The sequence below is a fragment of the Marmota monax genome, unplaced genomic scaffold, assembly GCF_021218885.2.
Source record: "Marmota monax isolate L192 unplaced genomic scaffold, Marmota_monax_Labrador192_F-V1.1 WCK01_AAM20220418_F8-fsc00017, whole genome shotgun sequence".
In the NCBI taxonomy this organism is placed as follows: domain Eukaryota; kingdom Metazoa; phylum Chordata; class Mammalia; order Rodentia; family Sciuridae; genus Marmota; species Marmota monax.
The window spans coordinates 11,064-25,855 of record NW_026695241.1 but is presented as its reverse complement, the minus strand read 5'-3'; the positions used below and the strand labels follow the sequence as shown (position 1 = coordinate 25,855).

At 43.5% G+C, this 14,792-nt stretch overlaps 1 long non-coding RNA gene across 1 annotated transcript; it reads left to right on the top strand.

Annotated features, from left to right (window-relative positions):
- The first annotated feature begins 2,769 nt into the window (after positions 1-2,769).
- LOC124090128 (uncharacterized) lies at positions 2,770-10,960 on the top strand. The gene is made up of 4 exons (XR_006850961.2): positions 2,770-3,064; positions 6,131-6,817; positions 8,786-8,902; positions 10,304-10,960. It is a non-coding gene; the product is annotated as an uncharacterized LOC124090128 (long non-coding RNA).
- Positions 10,961-14,792: the final 3,832 nt, after the last annotated feature.

Sequence of the window (14,792 nt, the reverse complement as noted above, 5' to 3'; positions counted from 1 at the left end):
CTTCAGCTGCCTGGCCTAGTGAAGTTCCAGGCTAAGTCCATGGGAATGGCCTGTCAGAAGGGGTGGAGCCTTGCCTATACAGGGTGTTACTGTAGTGGGCCTGGGCCTGGGTTTCATGTCTAAGCCCCAAACTTTATTCTCTCTTCCTCCCTGAAAGGGGAGGCAACTCTCCCCATGCTGGGCTTCTAGGAGTTAGGGCGGGTGACTTGGGCAACTCGTTCCTTCCTGCCCACTTCAAGAAGTATTTCTGTTATACTAAAAAAGAGCACCACCTTCTCTCACTTGTTTTCTTTTTAGCTCTTTTGAAGATAGTTTGGTGCATGAATGTTATGGGTTGAATATGTGGTGTTCTCCCAAAACTCATGTGTGATACAATGCAAGAACGTTCAGAGTTGGAATGATTAGGTTAGAGAGCCTCACCTAAGCAGTGGATCTATACTTCAGCCCTGGTGGGAAGCGCTGTATGTGTGTGTGTGTGTGTGTGTGTGTGAGTGTGCACACGCGCACGTGCGCCTGCTTCCAGGCTGTCATGTCCTGAGCTGATTTCCTCTGCTGTGCCCATCTGCCATGACGCTTACCTCTCCACAGGCCCAGACCTACGGAGTCCTCTGAACATGGACCGAACCTCTGAAACCCATGAGAGCCACATAAACTTTTTCTCCTTTACATTGTTCTCAGGTCTTTTGCTTACAGTGATGAAAAACTGACCAAAATAATGGATATCTGTTCGGCTTGGAGTTTCAGTTGCCATTTTGCTTCATTCTTATTTATTCATTTTTATTTAAAGTAAAGGCATTAAAGTAAGCCATAAATATATATGTATATATGTTTATATGTGTGTGTATGTGTGTGTGTGTGTGTGTAAATGGGCTAAGCCATGACACTGCAAAGCAAACCTGCTAAAAGGATTCTTTATTATAATTTAAAATTCATTTTTCTTCAATTAATAGTTGTATAGATTGCAGAATTATAAATCATCCTAAAGTTTAGTCCATTAACAGAGAGAGTTTCTCATACAAGATTTTTGTCATTTCTGTATTTCAGGAATTTGAGGATGGTTGAGTAGCTGTGGCTCTTAATCTCTTGTGAAGTTCTAGTTGCTGCTGGTTTTACAGGGGCCAGACTGTCCACTTCAAATTGGTTCATCCACATGGATATGAGCAGGAGGCCTAAAATTCCCTCCACGGGCCTCTCCACAGAACTGCTTGAATGCCCTCACGGCCTGGCGCTATCATGTTTCACAGTGAGTTATCCAGCAGGCCAAGAGGACACCTGCTGTCCACTGCAGGATGTGACTTGGGATGCTACTTAACACTGACTGCACTGGATTCTGGGAGCATGGCTGTTACTCACTGAGGAAGATCTATGCAAGGGTACCAATAACAGGAGCAAGGATCACTTCTGACCACACTGAAAACAGTGAAAACACAGTGAAACGAAGAAACTCAAGTTCTGCCCCTTCCCACTCAGTCACCTCCAAAACCATCTACTTATTTTTTTACAAGATATTTATTTTACCTGCTGAAGAACTTTATACAGATAGAGATGTGCACATTTTTTTCTGTCTGCCTTTTTTTGATTAGCAAAATATATCTGGGAATCATCTACATATTGCATATTTTAGTCTCTCATTTTTTTTTTCAGTTCCAAACACTATTTTGGGCTATGAATGGATTTAAGTTTACTTACAGATTCTCATGTAGGACATTAATTTCTAGTTTTCAGTTGTTTGTAATATAGCTGCTAAGAACATTCTTGAAGATCTTTGGTTCATAGTGTCTATTGCTCTAGAATAACACCCAGCAGTGAAATTACTGATTATAGTAATAATTTAACACATTTAACATTATGAGAAATAACCAAATGTTTCTTCAAATGGATTCTTCAGTCAACAAAGTGTGCAAGTTTGAGTTGTTCTAAACTCATTTTCTGTTATTTCTAGTTCTTCTGTGAGCAAGGCTTTGTGTCTTTTCTGACAGGCAACAAACACAGCAGATGCTGAAGGGTTTCGGCTGGAGGCAGACATCATGGCCTGCATCTGAGTGCATGATCATGCGACCTAAAGGCCCTGGGATTACACACAGAGCTGCACAGAAATGCCTGGAGAGCATGTGTCCTTCTGGGCAATTCAATTCTACTCCATTCTGTGGCGTTCAGTGCTGTATTTGCTCAAGAAAAGTGACGATTGTTACAGTGAACGACAGTCGGTCTCTTGCCTGGGAAACCTCACCGCTTCCTGCTCATACAGAAACAGTCCGTCAGCTGGTAAAGCACATTAGGCAATGTGACAGTGACCTACCAAGGACAGTCTTGAAGCACTTTCAGAGTCTAAGAAGGATGGCAGAGCTTTGTCTTTCTGCAGGGAAGGGGATGGAAGGAAGCACATTCATTGAGGGGGAGAGGGACAGCAGCCGGAGCACCTGAAGGCATCCTGAGTCTTCCCAAATGTCTGCAGGGAGCCTGGCTTCTTGTGGCTTGCAGCTCTCTGCTCTGGGAATGGCAACCCAGACTGTCATTATGACCCATGAGGACATAACCACTACGCTCTAGAGAGGGACAGCGGGGTCTGCGGCTGGCACCTTGACAATGGTAAGGCCATTTGTACTTTTCTCACCAGCAGGCTCGGGGTAGAAGTACGGCCTCAGGGGCTCAGTGAACTCACTTTTGAAAGTGTGGAGAATGGTACATTCAGTCACATTGTAGAACGAGATCAACCCTTCCTTATACTGCAGAAAAATGCCCACCCTCAGGAGGGGCCTGTGACCTGGAGAACGTGGTGGGAGACGGAGAGGGCCTTGTACGTGCCATCTTTCAGGCACAGGGTCCAGAACCCGCTCTGGGTCTTAGCAGAGATGTACTGTCCTTTGCGGTTCACTGACTCCACACAGATCCCGATGGTCCACTTGCTGTTCCCTGCTACTTCCACCTCCCAGTAGTGGCTGCCACTGGAGAAACGGTTCCGACCCAGCACCGCTGGCATTGTATCAAATCGCTCAGGTTTGTCCGGCACGTCCTGCTTTTTGGTCACGGATTTCACACACTTTCCATCAGGTGACACGGCAAGGTAAGGGTGAGCAGTGTCTTTATCCAGTATTATGTCTTCTGCAGAAGGAAGGAGAATTAATGGTAGGATTTCCACTAGAACCATCCAGATTGTAAGACAAGGCAAAAACAGGTCACACTTGAGGTTCTTTCCATAAGTAAGGACAGGATCCGTATGCTATTTCCCATGAGGCCATTCCACAACCAAACACAAAACGGTTCTGACTCAGTGTGAACTATCCCTGAACTATTTCATCTCTACAACAGACGTGAGGTGTTTCATCACAGGTTCCAAAGGAACTGGTGATAGGTTGGGACGACCATGGTTAGGGCCTTGACATAGATAACGACAGTACAGATCTCAGGATATTTCTTCAATATTTAAGCAAGGTCTACCCCACCCACCTGGGTGGATTCAAAGGGATAGAGGTGGCTGTGGAGGCCCTTACATGCAGAGCAGAGAGACAGAGCGTGCCTGAGGGCCCAAGCAGCGGGAGGTGGGCGGTGGATAGCAGCATATGAGCAGGCAGAGGACCCAGCCAGAAAGGCAGCACTCCGAGGGAGGGAGGCCCCACCAGAGCCTGTCTTCAGGAACGGGGCCTCTGGACAAAGTGGAGGGCAAGGGAGAGAGTTGAGAAGGCATGTTCAGAGGCAGCTCCTTGTGGAGGGTTGACAGTCGAACAGATGAGAGGGTACCCACGGTGGGGGTGGCAGGGACTGGATCCACAGAGGCGGCCCTCTCCACCTTCTCTTTTCTACAAGGAGAAATGGTGGTGTTTGTGCAGGTTGATCAGGGGAACCTGAGAGGCATGAGAGCTCTGAGACTTTAGGAGAAGAGAGTAAAGGAAACCAGCCCGTCTCACCAGTCTGCTTGATCTAGACAGTCTTGTGGCTGTGGAATTGCTGAGGTCAGGACAGAGAGAGGACTGATTTCTCACTTACCTAGAAAGTTATTTCAGATCAGGTGACACCATGTTACCCCTGTTTGCACAGCTACTGCACTGTGGTCTTTTCTAAAACGAAACCTTTCCTAGTCAGCAAATTGGTGCTTATTGGAAAGAACGTAAGCCCAGAATCAGATTATGTTGACAGTTCAAATGTGTGCTAGAGATGGGGAGGGAAAACACTTCTCTTTTTTCACAGGGGAACTGATGGAACTGCAGATGACATTGCAAGCACAAAGTCAGTCTTCCCCACAGAGTAATCACTTTGCACTTACCTGCAAATTTTCGGATTTTATTCAGACCTGCAATTGATGAAGATGTTCAGGGTTAACTGGGTGACAGGGAAGGACAGGGCTGTTGTAGGTAATGGCACATGGCACATCAATTGGGAATCCTGGCTTCACTTACCCTGTTCTCCAAGGAATTTTCTTTCTTCTGCAACAGTAAATAGGAAGAGGTAAGTGTTCTAAGTGGTCACAGGACACATTTATAATTTACCTTATGATAGAGACACAGGACTTACCAAGCTCTTTGTTAATTTTATCTAAAACAAATAAAACAGGTAGAAAGATATTAATTTACAAAATTCTGAGACATTTGATCCTTAGCTTTAATTTTATATGACTTGTGTGGCATTACTGGATATGTGGAACATATCTCTGGGCTCAGGGATAGAAGGAACTGGCTGCCTGAGACCACACAGGGCATCTCTGGGCTCAGGACTGCATGGGCTGGCTTCCCAGAACACATGCGAGGCACACAGAGAGCCAGAGCTTGTCCGCCCTGGAGGTCACTGAATCTGCTCCTTAGATCTAGTGTCAGAAACTGCCATGCACTGGTTCATTGCTCTTCATGGCAATTATTTTTATTTAGTATGTATTCATATTATTAGAGAGAAAAAGGGAGAGAGGGAGAGGGAGAGGGAGGGAAGAGAGAGAGAGAGAGAGAGAGAGAGAGAGAGAGAGAGAGAGAGAGAGAATCAATTCTATTACATTTTCAATAGTTAGATACAAAATGTTAAAATATCTTTTTACTTATATATTATATTTTAATTCATAACAGCAAAAAAGACCATCCAATAATGCTACTTCATCATCTTTTCTATTCATTTTAAACTTTATTTCATATTTTCCATGAAAGTAACAAGCATAGTTTAATGCCTGAATATTATTTATTTTTGTAAATAATGACTAGTGGCCTAGTCTTTTCTATTATGGATTTAATTTTTTTTCTTATTTTGATCAAAGCAGACACACAAGTAAAGATTATCTATATTTCTCATCTGTGAGATTATAAAGGCTAAGAAAAATAACAAATATTTTTGGTCTTGCTTTACAAGGTCAGCCAGGACCCTCTCTAAGGGCCTCGCCACTTGAGTGAGTCACCTACCCTATCAGTCAGGGAGACCAAGAGGACCCTGGAGGCCAGGAAGCCATCTGCAAACATTTTGCAGAGGAGTGTCTTTGGGGAGGGAAATGTCCTTAACAGTTCAAGGCAAGCCCCATGTGGTCAGCAAGACTTTGACCCATTCTGTCAGATGACACAACTAGTAGAGGAAGAGACTGAAGGGGCCAAGAGGCTTCTCAAAAGTTTCTAAGAGTAGGCCTGAAAAGTCTCAGCTTACTGAGCAGTAGAAGGAGAGGGGTCAGCACAGGCGTCACCTACTTGGTCTTGAACACTCAGCAGGGAAGTTCAACAATGTAATAACAAGAGGAGGAATGAGAAGTGGGACAACAGGGATGCAGGGAGACTTGAGAGGAAGACAGAAGCCTTTTAATGTGATGCTATGTGCAATTGTGGAAGCTCTAGCAGAAGTTAAGTAAAGCCCCCAAGTCACGGAGAAGGGGTTCTCACGGACGGTTGCCTGGCACCAAAGCCCTTCCACCAGACTCCTGCACAGAGAAGGTGGAGCAAATAGCTTGGACAGGGGCCCTGTATTTAGACAAAGACAAGAAAATATGATCCCAACTATATATTTTTAGTAGCCCATATTTGTGGAACCATCTAAAAGGAGAGAGAAGCCCTGCATGACTTATTTAACTGGTAACTTCAGACTTTGGCTCACTTATATTCCGCTTTATAATTTATCATGGTGCTTCTACTTTCAGGCTTAACTTCTGATCCTTTTTGCTTTTATGTTCCAGCTATTGTTTAAAGACAAGTTTAGCACTGGGACAAGGAACCTGCTGACCAGACTGGCCAACACTCCAGTCCCTCAGGACTGAGAATGGGCAGAGGACAGGAAAGATGGTGACAAGGACTTAAGATTCTTCACTTTGTCCTGTAAATGTCTGTGGGGGGCTAAAAGGGGGACTAAAGACTCGGCCTCTCTGCTTGCATTTTACACCAACCTTCTTTACTCCAAAGTCACCCTGGATTCCAGGAAAAAGGGATGATGGATGGACCTCATGTGAAGAGTAGAGTCCACCTCAGCTTCCCCAGCTCAGGCAACAGCAACTTCCTTATTGGACAAGGCCCTGTGGGACCAGCCTGAGATAAGAATGGGCAGGGCACACCTGACCAAGACCTCCTGCATTGGCAGCTGTGCAAAGCCTCCAGCTGTGTAAGCTCCTCACACTGGACCTCAGTCCCCTTTCTGTAAATCCTCAAAGTCCTTGTCAGCCCTGAAGACAGGGCTAAGGACATGGGTCCCCGCATCTTTCCAGAGTAGATGATCAAAGTTCCTTTTCAAGTTTTTTAAAACAAAAAAACAAAATAAAAAACCATTCAATATCATTAGCCACAAGGAGTAACTGCAGGTCAATACCACCATGAGAAACCATCTCACCCCAGTTAGAATGGCTGTGATCGAGACAGAGCAAAACATCGTGGTGAGTATGTGGAGAAAAAAAGACCTTAATGCCTTATATGTAAAAAGATGAACTGAAAGTAGAAGAGGAAGTATTCTGGAGGGGGAATAGAAGGAAGGAGAAGCCAGGGTAGAGGTAGGACAGAGAAAATCAAAGCACAATAATAGACACATGAAGATAATGGCATGAGGAAGCCCATCAATGTGCTCCATCAATCTGCAGTAGAAATTATGTTATCTTCCAGCTTTAAATCTTAATGTTGTTGTTGTTGTTATTTATTATTATTATTATTATTATTTGGTACCAGAAATTGAAGTCAGGGGCAATCAAACACAGAGCCACATTACCAGCCCTATTTTCTATTTTATTTCTAGTCACGGTCTCACTGAGTTGCATAATGCCTTGCTAAGTTGCTGAGGCTGACTTTGAACTCACAACCCTCCTTTCTCAGCCTCCTGAGCTGCTAGGATTACAGGTGTGCACCACTGTGCCCAGCTAGATATTATTTTATCAGTGAAGTTTTAGGCTTGGTATCTGTTACTCCTTTGTTCCTTTTTCCCTCTTATATAATAACTGGAAAAAAGTATACCTGTCCCATGTCTTTCCTTATATTTGGAATCATGAACCTTGCTGATTTCACAGGCTCTGGGCTGGAGAAGAATTGTCCCCATGTGACTCACACCTGGAGTCTTCTTCCCTGTGTCTGATTCAGATGAGACTCTGGTCCTTAGACTTTTCCTTTGGTGATAGAAAAAATTAGGACTTTGAGGATATTGAGACAGAATAAATGTATTTTGCATGGGAGAATGACATAGATGTTGGGGACCAGAAATTTTCACCATGGAAAGCTGTGGTCTGAATGTCCCTGGAAGTGCATGTGGAAGAAATAATCTGCTATGCAGCTGTGTTGGAAGACAGAACTATTACTAGGCAATTCTGTAATGGGAGAACCGTCCTCATGAAGGAGTTAGTGCCATGATCATGGTGTGGGCTGGTTCTCTTGGGAGTTCCTGATAAAGGAGTGGGCGAGGCACCTTCCCCTCTCTATGCTGCACATGAAATCTTCTGCCTTTCCACCTTCCACCATGAAATGATGCAGCAAGTTGGCCCTCACAGGATGCTGGTGCCATGACCTTGGGCCATTGTAAGAAGTAAATCTGTGCTTTAAATAAATCAAGGTACATATGAAATACCAGTCTCTGGTATTCTATTATAGGAGCATAAAATAGATTAATACAATATGACCAATTTAAGTAACATAAACTATAGTTATGAGCTTTTCTTCTTCCATGCATGATGCTTTTCTTTTCCTTATACAAGGGCAGTTTGTTTGCATTCTTTTAAAAATGCATTTGAGCCTGGCACAGTGGTGCACACCTGTTATCCCAGTGGTTTTGGAGGGAGAGGCAAGAGGATAGCAAGTTCAAAGCCAGGCTCAGAAACTTAGGGAGGCCCCAAGAAACTTGGTGAGAGCCTGTCTTAAAATAAACCATAAAGAAAAGACTGGGGATGTGGCTCAGTGGTTAGGCATCCCTGGGTTCAGTCCTTGGTACCCAAACCAAAAAATGCAATTGATTTTATTTTAAATTAAAACCACATTTGATTTACCCTGTATGAATGAGTTGGTCACAATTATTGGAAACATAAACAAACAAATAAATAAAGGCTTAAAGAACAGGATGTGTCTGAAGTCATCCTAAATCCAATGAGGGGTTTCTTTGCACAGGCTCATTTGAAGCACTGCTGTACTTAGTAGCTTACCTTATGGAAGAAGATTTTGCTAGGCAGAGAATCTGCCTCTGAGTTCCCTCCAAAGTCAGATGAAGCAGGGACAACTTTGCAAATACCATTGTGAACAACACCTCCTGGCAAACCTGGTGGCATTTCGTCTGGTGCCTAAGGGGAGGCAGCAGCGTGGGATGCTTTGAAACAGTCCCACCATGCTGTTCTTGCTTCTTTGCTTTCACACAAATCTCTATGTGTTGGCAGCATGGAGAGCCCCCCTTTGGGAGAGTCGACAGGCCGCGGCACAAGCCCAGGAGCAGGTTCCTCACCCCTGGGCATGGCACCCACACAGCCGTCTCACGCTGAAGCAGGATATTTTTGGTAAGTTTTGAGGCTCGGAGTCCCTAGGAACAGGCAGAGCCCCTTCCATTTGGGACCCTATGGCTTGTCTCCTCTAGTGGGGCTGTGAGTCTTGGCAGTGGCACTGTGTGCAGTGGAGCAGGCCCAGTCCCTCCAGAGACAATGACCATTCTGTGGCTCTAGGATGAGCAATGGCAGGGCACTTGGCTGTGTGTGTGTGCAGTGGTAGGCTGCATTTGGATGGAGTGTGGACTTGGGAGAGCAAAACAGTGTTACAGAGACTTGGGGCAATGGATACTGGAGTGGACAAAGAAGAAACTCTCTCTCTCTAGAACCCAACATAATTTAAGGACTAGATTCCTACTTCTCCCAGGTTCATGAATTCAGCCTTTCCGCGACCGTTTCCTGGATAATGGTGAAATCATCATATTCATGAGCACATCAAGAGATTTATCTTCCTAAAACAGAATGGTGGGTTTCAGTATGCAATGGCTAACTAAAACTTACCACATTTCTCCAGGAGTGCAGCTGAAAAACAAACAAGTGGAAAAAAAATTAGCTGACATGGGTGAAAATGCAAATTCACCTAACTGATGACCCTTAACTCATTATCACCATGCACAGGTCAACAATTCCTGGTCATGGGAGGCTCAATGTAGTGAAATACTTTATGAATATATTGGGCCGTAGACCAGCTCTGTCAGTGAAAGAGCAGTGAGCATGTGAGAGGAGAATATTCAGGCCCAGGATACATTGTTGCCTACATGATTATTTAAACTAATTTTTAAGCTAATTTATTATTTCACAGAAATAATTGTGTGAGGATTAAATAGATGCCATAGATTCATTTTGATTTCATGGGATCTCAGAATTTGGTAAAGCAGATAGAATCATGCTTTTTCTGGAAATTAATAGCTATGATTCTGGTAGTAGTAAGAATAACATTATCTGTAATATGTGTTCAGGTATTTAAATATGCAAAATTTTAATCTTGAGTGTGAATGATATTATCACCTCAATAGCATTATCATAGGTAAATTGCAAATGAAAAATGCGGCTGAGTGAGATTAAAAAACTGCAAGATCTTGGAAATCTTAAGAACTGAAATAATTTTAAACAGGTCAGTCTGATTTCAGATCCCATTAATACACATTAAAGTCTAATCACCACTTATTTATCTCCTATATGAACCAACATTAATGAATGGATGAATAAATTAAAAGGAACCACAGAAATCACACAGATTTTATTTCCTTCAATGAAACAGTTTTTATTCAATAGATCAGGCACTGTTAGATTTGTATAATGGCTCAGGAAGAAATCTGATTTGTGAATTTTAATACCAAATACTGAATACCAAATAATCGGCTGACTTTTAGGCTGTTTGCTTATTGGAGCGTCTCTGAGTGGATTCCTTCTTAGCTTTCTTCCAGAAAACCTCCCACCTAACCGTATAATGCATTCTCTGCCCTCAAGAAAATGTGACATGCGCAGCACCACCTGAGCGCAGATCCGTTCGGCCTCTCAATTCTTGGCCAGCGTTCAGGTAACATTCTCTCCTGGAACGAGATCTGCGTGCTGGCCGCCTGGGCTTGGCTCTGCCTGGGCTTGGGAAAGAGAGTCCCAGGGCTGATGTCCCTCTCCTCTGACCAGGCCACCCGCTGGCTCACTCTGGACAGCAGTGCAGCCAGCGCTCTCCTTCCTCACCACCGCCTCTCACTCCCAGTCCCTGCTCTTCAGCAACTTGGCCTGGCTGGCCCCTCCTCAGCAGGACCCATGGGCTCACTCCTCCTGCTGTGGGAGGAGTCATTCGTCATCACTGGGGGGCGCGAGGGAGGTGGAAGGGCTGAAGCCCCACACCACGCCTTCCCGCATCCCTGCCAGGACTGTCTACCTTCTATGAATGCTCAATACGGACCTTTCAAATTACCACGATATTGGTTTAATTGTCCCCAAACATTATTTTTAGGTGATTAAAGGAATTGCTAATGGATTTTGGTTTTGTTGCAACAATCACAAAGATCAATTGTGTATATGTCAAACTACTGCATAGGTCAAAAATAAATGTCACTTACCTTTCTCTTGTTCTATTTCTTCTATATATGAAAAAGCACAAAAAAACAATATTAACAAATTTCCTCTTGTTCTTAACCACAGACAGTCCATCCCAGGATTTGGTCTCCATTTGACAACAGAGAACCTGAGACCAAAGCTGGGTGTTCTAGTGTGTATGACACAGAGAGGAACTCATATTACCCGAGTAAGAAGTCATAACACAAACTGAAAAACACTTTTTAACCTGTGAATATATTTATATGGAACAGAATATTAAAAATTTTCCCTTTATGCCTTAAAGTTTTGGGTGAGGTTCTCCTGCTGAGAAAACAGGCAACAATTAGTTACAAACTCTCCATCCTCAACTAACTTTGAGGTACTCAATTCATCACCAAAGTATTAAAGAGGAGAAGACCTGTCAAGTGACCAGGAGCAAATAAAATAACTCAGGGCAGAGCCATCTCTGGATGGTTTCCAGAAGGCCTTGCTTTATTCTGTGGATCAAGAAGGAGGATGCCTCTTGCATTCCACGTAAACAACATGTCTTAGGGAGCTCCAGAAATAGCAAGAGTGTTTCCAGATGCACACCTTAGTGTTTTAAAGTCCTGGCTCTTTAGCCGTCCTGAAGCCTGGGGTCTTCCAAGCTGGACCTTACCTCAGTCTCCACCTTATGCTGATTCTCCTACATAAACAGTTGAAGGTGTCTGGAATTTCCCTGCTCTTCCATTCATCTGCCTCACATTTGGAGTATTTCAGACATCAAGGGTAAACAGATCCTCAGAAGCTTCTTTGGAAGCGTCACAATAATGATCTCTGTTTCGTAGTACCTAGTTCATGTTTTCTCAAAACAGCAGTTAAGCATTTGACCAAATGTGGCCACATAACACATGGTCACTTACACCTTTGATGCTGGCTATAGGAAGATCTACAACCCACTTGCTTTAGGCAGGAATCACTCTCACTCTAAGTCCTTCAGAAAGGCTTCCAGAACCTTTTAGTGGTAGAGATCTGGGGTCATAATTTGTCTAGGAAGTGCAGCCTCCCATTCTGCACACAGGGGACATCTTCTCACATCTCCTCGAAGCCTCTGGTTTACCCAGCACAAAAGCACTGAAGACAGGTCAAGTGCAGATTTGAAAAGAGAAAGAGGAGGACCCTGTCTCAGCAGAGGACATCTCTGTATTGATGACTTCCTCCTCCTCCTCCTCCTACTTCTTCTTCTTCTTTATGGGTACTGGTGCTTGAAATCAGGGGCACATAACCACTGAGACACATTTTCAGCCCTAGTTTGTATTTTATTTAGAGATGTGGTCTCACTGACTTGGTTAGTGCCTCGCTTTTGCTGAGGCTGGCTTTGAACTCGACATCTTCCTGCCCCAGTCTCCTGAGCTTCTGGGAAGCCTCTGGCTCTTCCATTCCCTGCTCTTCCATTCATCTGCCTGGCTCTGTGTTAAGATTCTTAAAGGTAATCCTCTGTGCCCTTGCAACCACTGGCCAGTCCCAATATGTCCCTTTATGGCAAGATGGACAATTTAAAGACTCCCTTTGGAACCACTACTTCTTCCTTCTTAGGTCCTGTACAGTCTGGCTGGTCCCCTATAGGCAGGTGCGTTCCTAGGCAGCTCCTGACCTGACTGTTCAGATGGGACTCTCTGTGGCCCAGAGGAAGCTTGTCAAATGCACATACCAAATTGCTCATACCAGTGTATGACCAAGTCACTATAAAATATTAATTGCCAGGAATAACAGATTATATGAAAAATTAGGTGTTACAGAATATTCAAACCTGAGATTAATAAACAGAATGGATTTCATATTTCTCTTATCCTATCTGATTTGATGGATGGAACTGGAGGCTATCATGCTAATTGAAAAAAGCCAATACCCCCAAACCAAAGGCCTAGTGTTCTCTCTGATATGCAGATGCTGACTCACAGTAGGCAGGGGTGGGAGGAGGGCCATGATTAGTGGGTGGGAGGGAGGGGAGAGAGGACTGGAAAGGCAGTAGAATGAATTAGACAGTCATCACTTTCCTATGTTCATATATGAACACATGACCAGTGAAATTCCACATCATATACAACCACAAGAATGGGAAGTTATTCTCCATGTATGTGTAATATGTCAAAATACACTCTACTGTCATGTATAACTAAAAAGAATGAATAAAAAATATATAAATCAATAATCACTTTAAAAATGAATTTTAAAAATCATTCCATGAAATTCATCAGCCAGACACAAAATGATTTTGAGAAACATTAAATGATTGATTATATGTCATTTCTCCTTAAATATGTCTATAGATTAAAAAAAATACTAATCAATATCTGCCTCAAAAAAAAGATTCATTCTTCCACTCAACAGTTAGTTATATATCAGCCAAGGGCCAGAAACTCAGCAGGCTACCAGGTCTAGCAGTGAAGGAGAGGTAGCCCCACCTTGTCACCTGTACAGACCAACATGCAAGGTGACAGGACAAGCAAGAGAATGGGAGCCCGGGGAGGGCTCCGTCCCACCCCAGGGGGAACAAAGAGTTGCCACTCTCCTAGAGGGAAGGCAGAGCTAACCTGGAGGTGACCGAGGACACACAAGTTCCAGATGGGAAAAAAGCAAGTCCAAAGACCTACAAGAGGGCAAATATTATAAAGGATAAAGCTGACAGTGAGAGACATTGGCCAGATGGAGAAGTAGGAGGCACCAGGCCCCACCTTTCCTCACAAGCAGTGAGGTGGCTATTCCCAAACAGGAATAGCTCTGCAGGGGCCCCAGCAAATGATAACTCCAAAGGAAAGATCACCAGGAAAAATCAACACACTTGAGATATATGGAGAGGCTGATGGAGAAGGGCTGCAGCTATATGTGTCAGCCAAGTGGGGTGCGACCAGGGACCCGGAGGTCTGTGTTGACAGTGTAAAGACATGGTAACCACGTGTGGAATCCATCTATAGACTTAACACAAAGCCAAAACACAGATTAAAAGCAAGGGCATAGCCACAGCAAATGGTCAAGGGACACATAATATAAAAAGATAAAAATTGTGACATATACTTTCAAGAGGTGTGTTGGTTAATGGAGTTAAGATGTTGAGTTTCATTTTGCCCAGTTCATTTCTTTGTGGTCAGTTAAGTTCCTGTTTGCTTAAAATAGTTTGTTAAAACTATGTTTTCTGTAAGCCTCACAGGGACCACAAAGCAAAACTTTTAAGAGATGCACAAAAATCCAACAGTGAGGAGTTAGGATACTGTGGGAGAAAATCATTTAATCACAGATGCTAGGAGGAGAAAAGTGAGAAACCAGTAAGAAAACAGGCCCATGGCAGCAGCAAGCCCTGTTGCCATTGACTGCCTGAGTGCAAGGGGGTTGAATCCTCTCATTAGAAGACAGAGTGGCTGGAGGCATTGGAAACAAGTCGCAGCTGTACACAAACCACAGGAAAGTCACTTCACCCATAAGGACAGATACACCCAAAGTGAAGTGATGGAAACTGTCTCATGCCAGTGAAACCAAGAAAGAACTGAGTCACCTAGACTAATATGGACTTTAACTCAAAACCATGTGGAGAAACAGAGAAGAACATTAGCCATGACATGTTGATATAGCAGGGAAAGCTACAGCTCTATAGGTATACACCACCTTGTACAGCTGGAATATATGCAAGCTTTATTTGTCCTGATACCTCAACAAAGCCAAAAATAACAAGGTTGAAAGAGATAAAAAAATTAAATTAAAATATATTGTGAGAAAAATCATTAAAATATGGATAAATGGGTCAATAGTTTCAGATATTTTCTTTTTTTTTAATTTTATTACATAAGATCAGGAAAAAGCCTTTAAAAAATTTCAGAGTTGATTC